Below are 13,135 nucleotides of genomic sequence, written 5' to 3'. Positions count from 1 at the left end.
CCTCTCCTGTCATACTCTTTATCATTTTCTATATTAATACCATCTTCTCTTGTCTTGTCTCTACTTTTTGGTTTATCGAATCTTCTCAAATGTAATCCCTTATATCCACTACTTAAGTCTAAAGCACTCCCAACTGGTCTAGCTATATGACTTGCTGCAGCATTGGTGCCAGCATGGGTCAGGTGAAGACCGGTCCAGTAGTACAGATCCAATTTTTCCCAGTACTGGTGCAATAGGGTTAGTGAACCCTAACCCATTTCTCTCACATCAACCAAAAAGCCATGCATTCAACTCTCTAATTTTAATTTTTCAATGCTAACTTGCCCATGGCTCAGAGAAAAATAGAAAAGGTTATTACCTGAGACTCTGCTCTTTAAATTTATCCCCAATGCTTTTACCTTTTACCATTCCTATTGCTATGTGCCTGGGATAATGACCACTGGCCCCCTCCTCTCCAACCGTGAGCATATATCAAGAATTTTTTTTTTTGCAATAGCTGTCTTCCATAGTTTTATCTTAAATTCCAGGGTCTGTGAAAACGATATGCCTTCTTCGGTAGTGCTGTTTGTTTTTGGACTTTCATTTTATTTACATGTATATTTTCTAATCAACCTTTAGAGATATTATTACACACCTCCTGGAACCTGAGCCACCTGTCTCAGAGTAGGGTCACTACCATTGCACCTCAACAGCGCTCACACCACTGGTGCACCTTGTACAAGAGCAGACACAGCTGCTACCAAACACCAGGTCAGTCTGATTAAGGGCGGAAGCATTCCCCCAAACTCCCTACCTATGATGTACTGGTTTCTGGTAATTTGTCTATCATTGAAACATTGCATAAGGCTTTGAGCTATTTTCAGCTCATTAGCTATTAATGAGGAGAAAATGCATCCTAAACTTTAGACAAGAATGGCCATTCATGAAATAATCATTCTCTCTAATCCATGTAACTATTAATACAGTAAAAATAGACCTAGCTAGCACTTTCTTTTCAATACTCTTTTTTAAAGCTGTGAGACAGATTTTGAAGAAACAAAGTCAATCATTTGAAACGTGCAGAGAAATTCTTGGAAACCAGAAAACGCAAATTAGGGATTGATATTCTCCTTCAGTGCTCAGTAACGTGGGATTCTTCAATCAATTTCAAATGAATGAGAAGAAACAGAGACTCTAGCAAGTGAAAAGGTATAAAACCTGCTGGATTGTCAAGAGCTTTGTAACTGACTTCACCAACCCTTTTAAAAAGAATCCCGGTGCTTGTTTTCTGAAGCGCAGCCTACATCCCGTTCTTCAACTGAGAACAACCACTGCATGCACTTACCAGTTTCTGATAATGAAATGAACCAGCCTGTTTGCTTAAAAAACTTCAGAGGTTAAGTTACTTCCTTCAATATTATGGTGGGAAAAAGGCAAGTTAGGATTTGGAAAAGCAAAGACATTGGAGTCTCTGGTTTGTCTGCTTCACAATCACCCAGTTCCAAACAGATAATCACTGACCTGAAAATCTACACAATGCTGTTTATCAGGAGACATTTTTACTCACTCAAAGGGCTCCTTTTGGCTTTCAGGAGCTCCTCTTTGATTTGCATTGACTTATTTATCAGTTGATGCAATCACGTAGCAATAATCCCATTTATACTTGTGTTAACGTATGGGGCATTCGGACTTTATACAGAAACAGAATTAGAAGAATTCATCAATATCCTCAATAATTATCAACTATGCCCCCCACCCCGCCCCCGAATAAATTCAAAGTCACAACTTACAAGTATTAATTCCCTCGATACTACAATATTTTAATTGGTACAGGACCACAGGCATAATAAGCATCGGAAGTACATTTTCAAAATATCTGATGCACACAAAAAAAACCATCACCCAAAATATATCTTCAAGGTTGGTAAAGACAGCAAACACATTTCCATTGCACATCATAAATCTGGAATATATCAACCAAGCAGTTACTATCTTTTTCACAGCATCTCAGATTTAAATTGAACAATTATGTCCATGTTCTTGATAATAACATCTGCTGCATTTTTCCCATATTGTGACTGTTGAACATTGAAACATGGAAACAAGCAAGAATAGGCCATTTGGCCCATCAAGCCTGCTCCGCCGTTCAATGTGATCATGCTGATCCTCAATCTCAACGCAATATTCCTGCTTTCTCTCCATTACCTGGAGTCCTGTAATATAGAAGTTGCATACTCCACCTTCAGGTGCTCCCCTCAATCCATGTGGAAATGTACACAGCCTTAAAGTATAGATTCCACATTCGTTTGTAAGCAATTCTATACCCCAATGAATTTTCAAGTGCTCCTGGCTTTCAGTTAGCTGAGTGTTAATTTGCTGGCTATTTAACAAAGAGAGTTACTAATATGTGAAAGTGCCTCAAAATGAGATCATGCACATCATTTTTAAGTAATTTTGAAAATTCCCAAAACATGTTTAAAGTCTGTCCAATAGAAAGGCTGCATTTGTGCGTAGAGTGGGTTCTTTCTTGATAATATGTTTTTGAAGATAAGTTTCTGACTAAACTTAAAATATAAGCCATAATTATTAATTTAACCTGGGGCAGTGTTTGTAGAGGAATAAGATGGCATTATTTTCTGGATCTGTAGATTGTGAAGGAGCAAAAATGGCCTATAGTACAGTGTACTATATGTACTTCTTGTCAGATGGGGGAGTTTAAAGAGAGTTTAAGGGTTACTGCGGATTATATCTGCCATAAATGCTGTTGGATGCCAATCTTATCGGATCGAGTGGATCAGTTGGACAGACAGTTAGAAGCGATGAGGAATTTGCAACAGCAACAGTATGTGATGGATGGTAGTTATAGGGAGGGGGGAGGGGGAAGTCTCAGATACAGTAACATAGATGGCTTAACTCTAGGAAAGGTAAGAGAGGTAGGCACCTAGGCCAGGAGTCTTTTGTGTATATACCCATTTCAAACAGGTATGCTATTTTAGAAAATGTAGGGAGCGATGGATTCTCAGGGGAACGTAGCACAAACAGCCAAATTTCTAGTATTGAGACTGGCTCTAATGCAACATTGGCTTTCAAGAGATCAATTGTGTTAGGGGATTCTGTAGTCCGAGGTACAGACGTTTCTGCGGCCAGCAGAGAAAAAGCAGAATGGTGTGTTGCTTCCCTGGTGCCAGGATCAAGGATGTCTCAGAGAGGGTACAGAATGTTCTACGGGGGAAGAGGGGCCAGCAAGAGGTCATTGTCCACATTGGAACCAACAATATAGGAAGGGAAAAGGTTGAGACTCTGAAGGGACAAGAGAGTTAGGCAGAAATTTAAAAAGGAGCTCCTTAAGGGTAGTAATATCTGGATTACTCCCAGTGCTACGAGCTAGTGAGGGCAGAAATAGGAGGATAGAGCAGATGAATGCATGGCTGAGGAGCTGGTGTGTGAGAGAAGGATTCACATTTTTGGATCATTGGAATCTCTTTTGGGGTAGAAGTGACCTGTACAAGAAGGACTGATTGCATCTAAATTAGAAAGAGACTAATATACTGGCAGAGAAATTTGCTAGAGCTGCTTGGGAGGATTTAAACTAGTCAGGTGGTGGTGGTGGGGGGGACCCAGGGAGATAGTGAGGAAAGAGATCAATCTGAGACTGGTAAAACAGTCAGGGCAGGCAGTGACTAGGTAGGACTAATAAATTAAATTGCATTTATTTCAATGCAAGGGGCCTAACAGGGAAGGCAGATGAACTTAAGGCATGGTTAGAAACATGGGACTGGGATATCATAGCAATTACAGAAACATGTCTCAGGGATGGAAGGACTGGTAGCTTAATATTCCAGGATACAAATGCTACAGGAAGGATAGAAAGGGAGGCAAGAGAGGAGGGGGAGTGGCATTTTTGATTAGGGATAGCATTACAGCTGTGCTGAGGGAAGATATTCCCAGAAATACATCCAGGGAAGTGATTTGGGTGGAACAGAAAGTGATGATCACCTTATTGAGATTGTATTATAGACCCCCTAATAGTCAGAGGGAAATTGAGAAAGAAACTTGTAAGGAGATCTCAGCTATCTATAAGAATAATAAGGTGGTTATGGTAGGGGATTTTAATTTTCCAAACATTGGCAGTCCCAGTCTTAGTATTAAAGGTTTAGATGGAGAGGAATTTGTTAAGTGCGTACAAGACAATTTTCTGATTCACTATGTGGATGTACCTACTAGAGAAGGTGCAAAACCTGACCTACTTTTGGGAAATAAGGCAGGGCAGGTGACTGAGGTGTCAGTGGGGGGGCACTTTGGGGCCAGCGACCATAATTCTATTAGATTTAAAATAATGATGGAAAAGGATAGACCAGATCTAAAAGCTGAAGTTCTAAATTGGAGAAAGGTCAATTTTGACTGTGTTAGGCAAGAACTTTCGAAAGCTGATTGGAGGCAGATGTTCGCAGGTAAAGGGACGGCTGGAAAATGGGAAGCCTTCAGAAATGAGATAACAAGAATCCAGAGAAAGTATATTCATGTCAGGGTGAAAGGAAAGGCTGGTAGGTATAGGGAATGCTGGATGACTAAAGAAATTGAAGGTTTGGTTAAGCAAAAGAAGGAAGCAAATGTCAGGTATAGACAGGATAGATCGAGTGAATCCTTAGAAGAGTATAAAGACAGTAGGAGTTTACTTAAGAGGGAAATCAGGAGGGTAAACAGGCGACATGAGATAACTTTGGCATATAGAATTAAGGAGAATCCAAAGGGTTTTTACAAATGCATTAAGGACAAAAGGATAACTATGGAGAGAATAGGGCCCCTCAAAGATGAGGAGAAAGTGAGGTCTGCAGATGCTGGAGATCAGAGATGGAAATGTGTTGCTGGAAAAGCGCAGCAGGTCAGGCAGTATCTAGGGAACAGGAGAATCGACGTTTCGGGCATTAGCCTTTCCTGAAGAAGGGCTAATGCCCGAAACGTCGATTCTCCTGTTCCCTAGATGCTGCCTGACCTGCTGCGCTATTCCAGCAACACATTTCCATCTCCTCAAAGATGAGCAAGGCAGCCTTTGTGTGGAGCCGCAGAAAATGGAGGAGATACTAAACAAGTAATTTGCAGCAGTATTTACTGCGGAAAAGGATATGGAAGATATAGAATATAGGGAAATAGATGGTGACATCTTGCAAAAATTTCCATATTACAGAGGAGGAAGTGCTGGATGTCTTGAAACGGGTAAAGGTGGATAAATCCCCAGGACCTGATCAGGTGTACCCAAGAACTCTGTGGGAAGCTAGAGAAGTGATTAGTGGGCCTCTTGCTGAGATATTTGTATCATCGATAGTCACAGGTGAGGTGCCAGAAGACTGCAGGTTGGCAAATGTGGTGCCACTGTTTAAGAAGGGCAGTAAGGACAAGCCAGGGAACTATAGACCGGTGAGTCTGACCTCGGTGGTGGGCAAGTTGTTGGAGGGAATTGTGAGGGACAGGATGTACATGTATTTGGAAAGGCAAGGACTGATTCGAAATAGTCAACATGGCTTTGTGCGTGGGAAATCAGGTCTCCCATCTTGATTGCATTTTTTGACGAAGTAACAAAGAGGAATGAAGAGGGCAGAGTAGAAGATGTGATCTATATGGACTTTAGTGAGGCGTTTGACAAGGTTCCCCATGGGAGACTGATTAGCAAGGTTAGATCTCATGGAATACAGGGAGAACTGGCCATTTGGATACAGAACTGGCTCAAAGGTAGAAGACAGTGGGTGGTGGTGGAGGGTTGTTTTTCAGACTGGAGGCCTGTGACCAGTGGAGTGCCAAAAGGATCGGCGCTGGGTCCACTACTTTTTGTCACTTGCATAAATGATTTGGATGCGAGCATAAAAGAGGCACAGTTAGTAAGTTTGCAGATGACACCAAAATTGGAGGTGTAGTGGACAGCGAAGAGGGTTACCTCAGATTACAACAGGATCTGGACCAGATGGGCCAATGGGCTAAGAAATGGCAGATGGAGTTTAATTCAGACAAATGCGAGGTGCTGCATTTTGGGAAAGCAAATTTAGCAGGACTTATACGCTTAATGGTAAGGTCCTAAGGAGTGTTGCTGAACAAAGAGACCTTGGAGTGCAGGTTCATAGCTCCTTGAAAGTGGAGTCACAGGTAGATAGGATAGTGAAGGCAGCGTTTGGTATGCTTTCCTTATCTGGTCAGAGTATTGAGCACAGGAGTTGTGAGGTCATGTTGTGGCTGTACAGGACATTGGTTAGGCCAATGTTGGAATATTGCATGCAATTCTGGTCTCCTTCCTATCGGAAAGATGTTGTGAAACTTGAAAGGGTTCAGTAAAGACTTACAAGAATGTTGCCAGGGTTGGAGGATTTGAGCTATAGGGAGAGGTTGAACAGGCTAGGGCTGTTTTCCCTGGAGTGTCGGATGCTGAGGGGTGACCTTAGAGGTTTACAAAATTATGAGGAGCATGGATAGGGTAAATAGACAAAGTCTTTTCCCTTGGGTTGGGGAGTCCAGAGCTAGAGGGCATAGGTTTAGGGTGAGGGGAAAAAAAGATATAAAAGGATCCTAAGGGGCAACTTTTTCACACAGAGGGTGGCACATGTATGGAATGAGCTGCCACAGGAAGTGGTTCAGGCTGGTACAATTGTAACATTTAAGAGGCATTTGGATGGGTATATGAATATGGTTTAGAGGGATATGGGCCGGGTGCTGGCAGGTGGGACTAGATTGGGTTGGGATGTCTGGTTGGCCTGGATGGGTTGGACTGAAGAGTCTGTTTCCATGCTGTACATCTCTATGACTCTATGTTACTCTTCCAGACATGTTCCATACCAAATCAACTTTTTGCAAAAACTGTCATGTAAAAATATTAATAAATCTATTTAAAACACACAAGGCAGTTTATAGCTAAGTTTAATCATAATGCTTTGAGACATATCATTTTGCCTTGTGTTACTCCCATTCTGCACCTGATATCTTCTGTATTATGAGGAGCATGGATAAGATAAATAGACAAAGCAGCAGGATAGAATGTTTCCAGGTGAATTTAAAATTGAGGCAGACTGAGAATGCAGTAAAAAGCAAGGATAACTTAGGACATATGACTTCCAACATCTCTAATGATAAGGAAGTTAGCATTAAGGCACTTTACCTGAATGCTCGTAGCATACATAACAAAGCCGATGAACTAATGGCACAGATAATAGTGAATGATTATGATGTAGTAGGCATCACAGAGACTTGGTTACAGGGGGGTCAGGACTGGCAGTTAAACCTCCATGGTTTTTCAACTTATCGAAAAGACAGAGAGGTGGGCAGAGGGGGTGGGGTTGCCTTGTTAGTTAAGAACAAAATTAAATCTATGGTATTGAATGACATAGCGTCGGATGATGTGGAGTCTGTGTGGGTGGAATTGAGGAACCACAAAGGCAAAAAAAACATAATTGGAGTTGTGTATAGACCTCCTAACAGTGGTCAGGACCAGGGACGCAACATGTACCGGGAAATAGAGAAGGCATGTCAGAAAGGCAAGGTTACATTGATCATGGGAGACTTCAATATGCAGGTGGACTGGGTAAATAATGTTGTTAGTGGATCTAAAGAAAAGGAATTCATGGAATGCTTACAGGATGGCTTTTTGGAACAGCTTGTCATGGAGCCCACAAGAGAGCAGGCTATTCTGGACCTAGTGCTTTGCAATGAACCAGACTCTATAAAAGATCTTAAAGTAAGGGAACCCTTAGGAAGTAGCGACCATAATATGATAGAGTTCAGTCTGGAGTTTGAAAGGGAGAAGGCAAAATCGGATGTAATGGTGTTACAGTTGAATAAAGGTAATTATGAGGGCATGAGAGAGGAACTGACTAAAATAGACTGGAAGCAGAGGCTAACCGGGAAGACAGTAGAGCAAAAATGGCAGGAGTTTGTAGGTATAATTGAGGACACTGTACAGAGGTTCATTCCCAAGAAAAGAAAGATTAACCGGGGAGGGATGAGACAACCTTGGCTGACAAAGGAAGTCAGAAAATGTATTAAAGAAAAAGAGAGATCCTATAAAGTGGCTAAGAACAGTGGGAAATCAGAAGATTGGGAAGGATACAAAAGCAAACAGAGGATAACAAAGAGTGTAATAAGAAAGGAGAGGATCAAATATGAAGGTAGGCTAGCCAGTAATATTAGAAATAATAGTAAAAGTTTCTTTCAGTACATAAGAAACAAACGACAGGCAAAAGTAGACATTGGGCCACTTCAAACTGATGCAGGAAACCTAGTGATGGGAGATAAGGAAATAGCAGGAGAACTTAACAAGTACTTGCGTCAGTCTTCACAGTGGAAGACATGAGTAATATCCCAAAAATTAAAGGGTGTCACGGGGCTGAGTTGAGTATGGTTGCCATTACGAAAGAGATAGTGCTAGAAAAGTTAAAAAGTCTTAAAATCGATAAATCTCCTGGCCCCGATGGGATACACCCTAGAGTTCTGAGAGAGGTGGCTGAGGAAATAGCAGAGGCATTGGTTGAGATCTTTCAAGAGTCACTGGAGTCAGGAAAGGTCCCGGATGATTGGAAGATGGCTGTTGTAACCCCCTTGTTCAAGAAAGGATCAAGGCAAAAGATGGAAAATTATAGGCCAATCAGCTTAACCTCGGTTGTTGGTAAAATTCTAGAATCCATCATTAAGGATGAGGTTTCTAAATTCTTGGAAGAGCAGAGTCTGATTAGAACAAGTCAACATGGATTTAGTAAAGGGAGGTCATGCCTGACAAACCTGTTGGAATTTTTTGAAGAGGTAACAAGTAGGTTAGACCAGGGAAACCCAGTGGATGTGGTCTATCTAGACTTTCAAAAGGCCTTTGATAAGGTGCCACACGGGAGGCTGCTGAGCAAGGTGAGGGCCCATGGTGTTCGAGGTGAGCTGCTGGGATGGATTGAGGATTGGCTGTCTAACAGAAGGCAGAGAGTTGGGATAAAAGGTTCTTTTTCAGAATGGCAGCCGGTGACGAGCGGTGTCCCGCAGGGTTCGGTGCTGGGGCCACAGCTGTTCGCATTATATATTAACGATTTGGATGAGGGAACCGGGGGCATTCTAGCGAAGTTTGCCGATGATACGAAGTTAGGTGGACAGGCAGGTAGTACTGAGGAAGTGGGGAGGCTGCAGAAGGATCTTGACAGGTTGGGAGAGTGGTCCAGGAAATGGCTGATGGAATTTAACATGAGCAAGTGCGAGGTCTTGCACTTTGGCAAAAAGAATAAAAGCATAGACTACTTTCTAAATGGTGAGAAAATTAATAAAGCCAAAGCACAAAGGGATCTGGGAGTGCTAGTCCAGGATTCTCTAAAGGTAAACATGCAGGTTGAGTCCGTGATTAAGAAAGCGAATGCAATGTTGTCTCTTATCTCAAGAGGGTTGGAATATAAAAGCAGAGATGTACTACTAAGACTTTATAAAGCTCTGGTTAGGCCCCATTTGGAGTACTGTGTCCAGTTTTGGTCCCCACACCTCAGGAAGGACATACTGGCACTGGAACGTGTCCAGCGGAGATTCACACGGATGATCCCTGGAATGACAGGTCTAACATATGAGGAACGGCTGAGGATACTGGGATTGTATTCGTTGGAGTTTAGAAGATTAAGGGGAGACTTAATAGAGACGTACGAAATAATACATGGCTTGGAAAAGGTGGATGCTAGGAAATTGTTTCAGTTAAACGAGGAGACTAGGACCCGTGGACACAGCCTTAGAATTAGAGGGGGTCATTTCAGAACAGAAATGCGGAGGCATTTCTTCAGCCAGAGAGTGGTGGGCCTGTGGAATTCATTGCCACGGAGTGCAGTGGAAGCCGGGACGCTAAATGTCTTCAAGGCCGAGATTGATAGATTCTTGTTGTCTCGAGGAATTAAGGGCTACGGGGAGAACGCTGGTAAGTGGAGCTGAAATGCGCATCAGCCATGATTGAATGGCGGAGTGGACTTGATGGGCCGAATGGCCTTACTTCCACTCCTATGTCTTATGGTCTTATGGTATTTCCATTTTGCTGCTTTTCCTGAAGATTTGTCTGTTTTATCTGTGTCCTAAAGGAATTGCAATGCTGCATACTGTCAAGCTTTTAAATCCTGAAGTAGAATGCTATTTTCCTCCATCAGTCACCAAATGCTTCTGAATTATGCCCAGAATATTAAAATATCTGATCCTGGCAATTATTGAAGATTTAAATTGTTCGTAATGCTGGTTGGTCCCATTCTGGCCCCTTTCTATTTGTCAGATTTATTCAAAGAACGTTTCCTTTTAGCAACAATTAGGAGTTAGAAGTCTTGATTCTCTTAACTAGGCAATGAAGCCATCAAGTTTTCTAATTTGCCAAAATCCATTTTAGAATGAACCACTACAAGGGTTATTTGAAGGAAGTGACAATGAAGGGTTCAGAGAAGTGATTAATAGTGAAAGGTTTCTTTATGGATACTGCAGTATTTCATTACCAACTATTCAAACAATAAGATTTCAGTAAAACAAAATAAGATTGCTCTCCATCAAGCTAATTCATCTTTGCCAAACAAATTTACACCAAATCACCACCAAATGTCTTCATTTTAAACTGGGTTACTACAATGGAAGTGTATTGAAACCCATGGCCATAAAGCTGGACTTTATGACATTAATTACAGGTGAACTTTAGAATGCACAGAGTAATTGAAAATACTTGAGAAAATGATGCCCTTAAATATGAAAATTACATAAAGTGAAAAGATAAAGCTTAATTAACTGACTAGCATCGGAATTATTGACACCCAAGTTTTTACTTAGGATTATTGGAATAATAAACAAGTAGCAGATAACACAGTTCATTAAAATTCAAAGAACATACAGTTTGAATTGGAGGAGTTTCATTCAACGTTCAAGTGGTTGATGTGGATAATTTCCTGCTGTACTGTGTCAAGCTCAAGTCCAAAGTGCACTTTCCTGTAGCTAGGACCAACAGTGGAGGAAACGCCTACTTGAATGAACATGCACTTCAGTTAAGCATAAGCATTTCAACCTATTGGATGTATGCCTAATTTTTCAGTATTCGTCCATGCAAAACACTATACAGAAGGAACATGTGAAATGACTTGGAATGAATGCTGCAATTAAATATTTGTATTGATTATGGGAAGTTCTCTTTAAGATTAAAACAAATATATTTCGGAAATTTCTTAATTATATTATTTCCTGCTTGATTTCCAGAAAGGTTTGTACCAATTGTTAATCTCTTTACCACCAAATGGGTTTCTAATGGCATCGCCTACTTGACTTTGGAGCAAAGCGTTTTTGCTGAGACATGTCATATTGCATGGGAGATACTCCATGTTTATCAGCCAGAGCTCGGTGGATACTGCCCTAGTTATGGGAGGGAAAAAGAGGCCATTTAGCCAAATGAGTCTGCACCAGTTGAGAAAAACACTCATTTTAAACCTAGCTTCCAGCACCTCATTTCGAAAGGTGTTTAGACATGGTTGCGTAAGTATGTTGTATGCATTTGGATTGTTTGATGAGCTCAAATCATTTTAGTCATACCTTCAGTCGTACACTAACTCTAGCCAGCAGTGCTGTGATATTGTTCGGGTTAGTTCTACCTGCACGAGGAAACCCATCTGTAGTGATGGTGGGGAAAAGATCTTCGCAGCCAGAGTCAGCTGCAGAGTCATGTCATTTTCTGCTTGAAGAATTACAGCTACCTGCAATATTGGACTCAAATCTAGTGACAGTGCTAACAGTCCTCTGCATCTTCAATTAAGACACTACCTCTTACAGACGTATAGCTTCATGTCGGTAATTCTGCAGTATGACACAGATGATCACTGTCTTACAACCAAAACCAACAGCACAGGATCCAGTTTGGAGCTATATTGTTGAATTGCTAGTTGCCCGCGGTCAGTCTTAGAAAAACTGTTTATTTACATTTCATAGTTCAATACAAATTCCAATCTGCTCTCTCCCTTTACCAACCATCTCCCACTACTGAAGAAAATGAGGAGAAAGTGAGGTCTGCAGATGCTGGAGATCAGAGATGGAAATGTGTTGCTGGAAAAGCGCAGCAGGTCAGGCAGCATCTAGGGAACAGGAGAATCGACGTTTCGGGCATTAGCCCTTCTTCAGGAATGAGGAAAGTTGGTCCAGCAGGCTAAGATAAAAGATAGGGAGGAGGGACTTGGGGGAGGGGCGTCGGAAATGTGATAGGTGGAAAGAGGTCAAGGTGAGGGTGATAGGTCAGACTGGGGTGGGGGCGGAGAGGTCGGGAAGAAGATTGCAGGTTAGGAAGGCGTTGCTGAATTTGATGGATTTGACTGAGACAGGCTGGGGGGAGGGGAAATGAGGAAACTGGTGAAATCCGAGTTCATCCCTTGTGGTTGGAGGGTTCCTAGCCGGAAGATGAGGCGTTCTTCCTCCAACCGTCGTTTCGCTGTGGTCTGACGATGGAGGAGTCCAAAGACCTGCATATCCTTGGTGGAGTGGGAGGGGGAATTGAAATGTTGAGCTACAGGGTGGTTGGGTTGGTTGGTCCGGGTGTCCCAGAAACGCTCCGCAAGTAGGCGGCCCGTCTCCCCAATATAGAGGAGGCCACATCGGGTGCAAAGGATGCAATAGATGATATGTGTGGAGGTACAGGTGAATCTGTGGCGGATATGGAAGTTTCCTTTGGGGCCTTGGAGGGAGGTGAGGGGGGGGGGAGGTGTGGGCGCAAGTCTTGCACCTCCTGCGGTTGCAGGGGATGGTGCCGGGAGTGGAGGTTGGGTTGGTGGGGGGTGTGGATCTGACGAGGGAGTCACGGAGGGAGTGGTCTTTACGGAATGCTGATAGGGGAGGGGAGGGAAATATATCCTTGGTGGTGGGGTCCGTTTGGAGGTGGCGGAAATGGCGGCGGATGATGCGCTGTACATGGAGGTTAGTGGGGTGGTAGGTGAGGACCAGTGGGGTTCTGCCCTGGTGGCGGTTGGAGGGGCGGGGTTCAAGGGCGGAGGATCGGGAAGTGGAAGAGATGCGGTGGAGGGCATCGTCGACCACGTCGGGGGGGAAATTGCGGTCCTTGAAGAAGGAGGCCATCTGGGATGTGCGTTTTTGGAACTGGTCCTCCTGGGAGCAGATGCGGCGAAGTCGAAGGAATTGGGAGAATGGGATGGCGTTTTTACAGGGG

Source organism: Chiloscyllium plagiosum, unplaced genomic scaffold (assembly GCF_037043375.1).
Source record: "Chiloscyllium plagiosum isolate Xiang-an unplaced genomic scaffold, Cpla_swu_hap1 HiC_scaffold_37, whole genome shotgun sequence".
NCBI classification, from domain to species: Eukaryota; Metazoa; Chordata; class Chondrichthyes; order Orectolobiformes; family Hemiscylliidae; genus Chiloscyllium; species Chiloscyllium plagiosum.
This window is presented reverse-complemented; position numbering follows the sequence as displayed.